The sequence below is a fragment of the Mastomys coucha genome, unplaced genomic scaffold (genome assembly GCF_008632895.1).
Source record: "Mastomys coucha isolate ucsf_1 unplaced genomic scaffold, UCSF_Mcou_1 pScaffold15, whole genome shotgun sequence".
In the NCBI taxonomy this organism is placed as follows: Eukaryota; Metazoa; Chordata; class Mammalia; order Rodentia; family Muridae; genus Mastomys; species Mastomys coucha.
This window is the reverse complement of record NW_022196897.1, coordinates 89,490,641-89,497,989: the sequence shown is the minus strand read 5'-3', so window position 1 is coordinate 89,497,989 and position 7,349 is coordinate 89,490,641. Positions and strand designations below refer to the sequence as shown.

At 45.2% G+C, this 7,349-nt stretch overlaps 1 pseudogene across 1 annotated transcript; it reads right to left on the bottom strand.

Annotated features, from left to right (window-relative positions):
* Positions 1 to 1,843: 1,843 nt before the first annotated feature.
* On the bottom strand, positions 1,844 to 7,087 carry LOC116090571 (annotated as a pseudogene). The gene is made up of 3 exons (XR_004118727.1): positions 7,083 to 7,087; positions 2,377 to 3,708; positions 1,844 to 2,103 (listed from the first exon to the last, which is right to left on the bottom strand). The product of XR_004118727.1 is annotated as a DDB1- and CUL4-associated factor 11-like (transcript).
* Positions 7,088 to 7,349: the final 262 nt, after the last annotated feature.

The following is a 7,349-nucleotide window of genomic DNA, read 5'->3' as shown; positions in this document are numbered from 1 at the left end:
ACTGAAAATAAGAGTATGGCCCTATAGTACTCATCACACAGTAGATAAACAGAAGGCAAAGAACAAAATAGATGTGGAAATGAGAAATGGCATCGTGGGCACATCAGCCATGATTCAGCTTTGACAAGGAAACATCTCAGGAGAGGGTTACCCAGGAAGCAGGACAGCGATGCACACTGTGTTCCTTTATGACACCCATCCAACCTTTGACAACATAATGGCACACTGACACCAATAAATACTACCCCAATATTTTTACTTTTATTTATTTATTTATTTTATTTTTTTGGTTTGGTTTGGTTTTTCAAGATAGGATTTCTCTGTGTAGCCCTGGCTGTCCCGGAACTCACTCTGTAGACCAGGCTGGCCTCAAACTTACAAATCCACTTGCCTCTGCCTCCCAAATGCTGAGATTAAAGGCATGCGCCACCACTGCCCAGCTGATATTTTTAATCTAATGTATGGAGGTTTTACCTGCCTGTATGTCTGTGTATCATGTATGTGCCTGGTACCCACAGAGGTCAGAAGAAGACATCAATCTTTTGGAACTGGAGTTACAGAATTTTAAAGCTGCCATGTGGATACTGGGAATCAAACTTGGGTCCACTGAAAGAGCAGTCAATGTGTTTAACAACTAAGCCATCTCCTCAGCCCCAGCACTGTATTTTAAAGGAATGAAATACAAACCAAATTACGGCAGAGGTAATACACCAGCTAACTGTGCAAATGGCAAGAAATGCTACATAGTATTCTTGATTACTTTAGACCTGCATCCTAGTGGGGAAACCATATAAAAGAGATTAAACTATGAGACTTGTGAGCAGGACACAGTACTATATACTATAATGCCAGCACTGGGGAGGAAGGAGTGTAGAAAGTTTAAGTCCAGCCTCAAAAAAAAAAAAAAAAAATGAGAATGGCCCCCAGAGGCTTCTATATTTGAATACTTGGTAGAACTGTTTGGAAAGGATCAGGAGGTGTGGCTTTGCTGGAGGAAGTGTGTTACTGGGGACAGGCTTTGAGGTCTCAGATGTCCACAACAGCTTTCTCTTGGCCTCACTTATGTTTATGGATCAAGATCTGAGCTCTCAGCTACTCCTCCAGCACCATGCCTGTCTGCCTGCTGCCATGCCCCCATATGCTCTAAACCCTGAAGCCATATACCCCAGATTAACCCGTTTCTTTTCTTTTCTTTTCTTTTCTTTTCTTTTCTTTTCTTTTCTTTTCTCCTCTTTTCTTTTCTTTTCTTTTCTTTTTTTCAGCTTCCCACAGACAGTTTATTGGGAGAGCCACAGCCAGTGAGAAGCTGAGAGAAGTCCCATTTTATCTATTTTGTTGAAGCTGCTGGCCACCAGCAATGATAGGATCCAACAGCGAGTATGACCATATCTGAGACACATACCTCTCAGACCACAGTCTCTTCACTTCAAAGTCCAAGTATGAGAGCAGACATAGTTCCCACCTCAGGAGGGTGCTAAGGAAACACCTCCCTACCCACCCTGTCCTCCCTCAAAGACCTCAGAAAGAAAGGTCAGTATACTTGGCCCTGATGGCCAATCTAACTCTCAGTGTGAAGACCTGGGCAAAGGGTACTGCTAATGGGTCCATTCAGACCTCAAGTGTCTACACTATTAGCCAATATCTAACATCAGAACATGATTAAACACACTCAAGACTCTTGTTGACAGAAGCTACACCCCAGATAATGGATGTCCTGCCACACTCTGGCTAGAGATAGAAATCCAAACACACTGGGTATGAATACATGAGGAAACCACTTGGCCCAGTTTGGGGTGGGCAGTCCAGGCTCAGCCTGGGCCCAGACTCTGAGTTTGTTTCTCACCCAGTGTCAGCAGTTCCTCCACATACTCCCCAGATGGGGGAAGGGAGGAGGAGGCAGAGAATATGCTGAGAATTCACCCTATAAAGAACTGGAGGTCAGATCTACTGAGGTGAGGAAAAGGCCACAGATGGGCAGGGCACCGGAGTAGGGCCACTGGAACAGACTCTGTTCATATCAGACTCTGGCATGTCATCCTGGAAGTACTTGGCTTCGCGGTATTGCAACAGACGTAGGTTCCCATCTCACGAATTGCTGACAATCTTTTCTTTTCTTTTCTTTTTTTTTAAAAGATTTATTTTATTTACTTTATGTGTATGAGTACACTGTAGCTGTACAGATGGCCATGAGCTATCATGTGTGTGGCTGCTCTCCGGTCCTGCTCGCTCTGGTGTAATTCACTCGCACCAGAAGAGGGGGTCTGATCTCATTACGGGTGGTTGTGAGCTCACCATGTGGTTGCTGGGATTTGAACTCAGGACCTTTGGAAGAGCAGTCAGTGCTCTTACCTGCTGAGCCATCTCGCCAGCCCCGACAATCTTTTCTTCAAAGGGATGCCAGCTGACATCGCGCACACAGGCCTTGTGATTGGTCAGCTTCTTCACAATGTGGCCGCTTAAGAGGTCGTACACAACCACTTTGCCAGTAGAATAGCCACTGTAGATGAACTGCTGGCCGGTGCTGTGGGCTGGGGAGAATCAGCATCGGATCAGATTGTGAAGCACTCCATGGTCTCTGTAGGTCATCAAGGAGCTGTTACCTGGGAGCTTCAACTTCTTCCAGGCTTTCTTGGGCACCTGCTGCCAGTGATAGTCCCAGTTTTGCTGCGTGGCAGCCAGTCGTGACGCTTCCATGCCTTCTCTGCTGGAAAAGCATCTGATATCCCAAAGCTTAATGGTCTGATCTTTGAAGTTGGAGATGAGATACTGGGCATCACCCTTGCTGTCAATAAAGGTGATGCCATCTTGGTGTCCAGCCAGTGCTCCTACAGGCTTGGGATCATCCTCCCTCATGGTTCGTCGATCCCACACTTTGCAGATGGCATCATCTCCCCCAGAGAACAGGATTTGGGAGCTTATGTCAGCAAAGGCCACTGCATTCACATCATCCTCATGAGACTCAATCTGAAGAGTATGCCGGTTTTGTTCTCGGTCAAAGACATACAGGCAGCCATCATTGGCTCCTCCTAGAACTTCTCGTCCATCTGAGGAGACAGCGATGGAGAAGACAGCAAAGCGACGTTCATCTGGCCTTAAATCCAGGGCAGTATGTGTCTCCTTCCCCATAGATGTTGCAGATATGAATGTAATCAGACCTGCTGGAGTACAGGAAGTGGTTTCCATCAGGAGTGAAGGCCACGTCCAGGACACTCCAGCCTACATCCTGAGCCTTAATGCTTTTGAACTTGTAGAAGCCGCCATACCGACAGTCATACAGTCGGATTGTCTGATCTTGGCAAGCAGACATGAAGATCTGACCATCTTTGCTGTAGATGCCGCAGAAAGCCTTCTGAGAGTAGGTATCAGTGAAGCTTAGATCATTGGGCAAGAAGTGAGAGACATCACTCGAGACTGTTCTCCAAGGGAGAAGCTTCCCCGGTGGCAGAGTCCCCGTTCTCTCTGGTGTAACAATCGAGGGAAGCTATGCTCCTGGGCAGTCCTCCTAAGTCCCAGCCACCCTGTGGCCAATTCCACCTGTGTCTTGATCTCATTGTATTCCAGCTCCCAGGCGTTGCATCCACAGGTGGGTTGTATCGATCTCCGAGACGACCATCCCAGGCATTGTCATGCTCCTCCTCTGAGTCCGAGAGGGCCTGGATGAGCTGTAAATTTGCTGCACCTCCTCCTTGCACCAGCCTCACTTGGCCTCTGTGGAGAGATCCCCATTATAATAGAAGGGATTCCTTCTCCCATATAGCCAATGGCTATCTGGCTGGAGTCAATGGCTATCTGGCTCTTAGTACATTTGGTTTTCATCTTGAACCCGTTTCTTTTCTAGGTAGCCTCAGTCATGCTATTTTTTTTATCACGGCAACAGAAAAGTAACTAAAACAGAGGGTAAAGGGTTTGCTGCACCAATAAGAGGTCGTGTGTTTGATCCTCAGCAGCCATGTAAAACTGGGTGTGGTGAGGCACATCTGCAATCGTAGTGCTCCTGTGACAAATCCAAGCGAATAACTGAGACCTCTGGAAGCTCAAGGACCAGGTAGCCCGACCCTGTCGTAAAAAAGATAGAAGGCAAGGACTCACACTCAAAGTTCTTCTCTGAGGTCCACACACACCCCACTATGGCATAAACAGTCTCCATTTTCACACACATACACAGAGAGAGAGAGACAGAGAGACAGAGAGAGACAGAGAGACACACAGAGAGAGACAGACTCAGAGAGACAGACACAGAGAGACAGACAGAGACAGAGAGAGAGACAGACACAGAGAGACAGAGAGAGACAGAGAGACACACAGAGAGAGACAGAGAGAGACACAGAGAGAGACAGAGAGAGACACAGAGAGAGACAGACTCAGAGAGACAGACACAGGGAGACAGACAGAGACAGAGAGAGAGACAGACAGAGAGAGACAGAGAGAGACAGAGAGACACACAGAGAGAGACACAGAGAGACAGAGAGAGAGACAGACAGACAGACAGACAGACAGAGACAGAGAGAGACACAGAGAGAGAGACAGAGAGAGACACAGAGAGAGACAGAGAGAGACAGAGAGAGAGACAGACAGACAGACAGACAGACAGACAGAGACAGAGAGAGACACAGAGAGAGACAGAGAGAGACACAGAGAGACAGACAGACAGACAGACAGACAGACAGAGACAGAGAGAGACACAGAGAGAGAGATAGAGAGAGACAGAGAGAGAGAGAGAGACAGACAGACAGACAGAGACAGAGAGAGACAGAGAGAGACACAGAGAGACAGACAGACAGACAGAGACAGAGAGAGACACAGAGAGACAGAGAGAGAGACAGACAGACAGACAGACAGAGAGAGCATCCAAAACTGCAAGAGAACAAACAAAGCATTAGGAGAAGTGTGAATTTCCAAGAAGAAAACTGTTCATTTGTGAGAAAGAGAGATTGTGTGGTAAATAACAAAAGAGTACAGACAAATGTTTAGAAAACTTGTAGAAAATGTATCTAAAACCATAGTTATATACAGCAACATCACACATATGGCAAACAAGGTAAGAACCTGCAGCAGATGAGCTCTTAAGATCCCAAGATATTCAGGGGGTTGGCTGGGGGACTACTGGGAGGAGACAAGGGAGGGGAAATGGTAGTCGGAATGTTAAAAAGATAATAAAAAATAAAAAAAATCTAGGCTATTCTACACTTCTTGTCTCAGTCTTTAAATTTGGTATTGGATGATGTAGCAAAATTATATTTTGGTAATAATGATATATTTTATGCCATCCAAGAAATTATACGACAACTCTTCTTTGCTGCAACCAAATGTTGCAGTATATTGGAAAGGCATTATGGGACATAAAATTTTAAGTCACTGTTAGGCACAGGCTGGGAGAATTGAGTGGATGCCATCTTGCTGGTAAAACTTAATTAGTGGGAGTATGCATGCATGCTGATGATAGAAAAAAATACAGCCTCCAAAATGGAAAGTCAGAGGCATACTTCTGAAAAATGTTCCCCTTAAAGTGCACTGCTCAGTACTGATGAAGAGTGATTGTAAAATTAATGTTTTGTGCGAAATTGGAAACACAAAGTGAGTGTACAGCTTTCCCTTGAAAACCTAATGGTTTAGAAACACACGAAAAATTAACTTACAGTAACTACAAAAAGATTACTTGCTGAACAAATTGCTCAGGTTCTTAACACCCGAGCTGGAGAGCTGGCTCAGTTGTTAAGCGAGCTTGCTGCTCGTTCAGAGAACAGAGATCCCAGTACCCACCTCAGACAGTTTACAGCTGCCTGGAACTCTGGCTGCAGGGAGACCTATCACCTCTGGCCTCCCAGTCACCTCTGACCTCCCAGGGCCTCTGCATTCATATGCACCTATCCCCTATATAGACACACAAGTACACATGATTTTTTAAAAATGAAAATAAGTCTTTTTTAAAACTAAACAAAACATAAGAGTCTTAACCCCAATGCTCAATTTCTCCAACATCAAATCTCCAGAGAGAAGAGGGAGGAGCACTCAGGCACTATTCCACGCTCGGTCTATCAAAATCTGGGAGCCAGAAACCTGCCTAGATTTTTTCCCCCCATACAACATTATTGTTAGAGGAAGAGTTTATTACTTACTTACTGAGGCAGGTCCCGTGCTGCCTAGGTTGGTCCAGAACCCTTGCTCTCAGATAGCCTTTCAGCCTCAGCTTATTGAGGAGCTGGGATAGCAGCCGAGTACTCCCTCACTGGCTCGAAAAGAAAATATTTTTATTGCTGGAAGGACATCATATCCTTTCCAATATCTTTGATTGGAATTTCTCAAATTTTCATGTGTACAAAGAGCACCGAGGATCTACTGAGTGCAAAACCTGACTCGGTGACTCTGGTCCCAGGGGCCCCACTGCAGAACACCCGGATTGGTAACGGTCTAGATATGCCGCATAACCCAAAGGATCACTCTGGTTACCTGCCGGGTAAAAATGCACAATTTAGGGGATTCGTTTGTAGCTCAGTGGTAAAGCACTTGCCTAACATAGTCAAAGCGCTAGTCCAATCCAATCTGTAAAAAAAAAAAAAAAAGAAGAAGATACAGTTGAAATCAGCTGATGAGCATATGAATAATGTCCATACATTATTCAGCAGTCCACGATGCACTGAAAACCTAAAGCTTACCTTTAAAAATGTAGTATCTAGGGCTGGAGAGATGGCTCAGCAGTTAAGAACACTGGCTGGCTGCTCTCCAGAACACCCGAGTTCAATTCCCAGAACCCACATGGCAGCTCACACCCATCTATTCACTCAGCTCCAGGTGAATCTGAGACCGTCTTCCAGCCTCCATGGGTATCAGGCAGGCACACAATGCAAAGATGTGCATGTAGACAAGACACCCAGACACATAAAAATAAGTGAATAATTTTTAAAAATATAATATCTTCCTGCCAGAATACTATAGTATTTTGTGACAATAATTTAGCAGGTCAGTTTCCAAATAACTTTATACCTTTCCAGGTACAACTAATTTTTCCAGGATCACCAGTGAAAAATGTAGCTTATCAAACAAAATATGCTCAGTCATGCCTGGTGGTACTCACCTGTAATTACCGCATTTAGAAGGCAGACAGCAGGTTATCAGGAATTTAAGGTCATCTTCGGATACATAATAAATTCCAGGCCAGCCTAGGCTACATGAGACTATCTCAGAAATTGAAATTAAATTCATTAAAGTCAAGCCTGGGGATGTAGGTCAAAGGTAAAGCTCTCACCTGGTGTATGGAAAGACCTAGGCTCAGTGCCTAGTCCTGCCATAAAAGCAGTGGTTGGCAGGTACTGAGCAACTGCCAGTCCATCACTCCTTCATATGTACCCAAT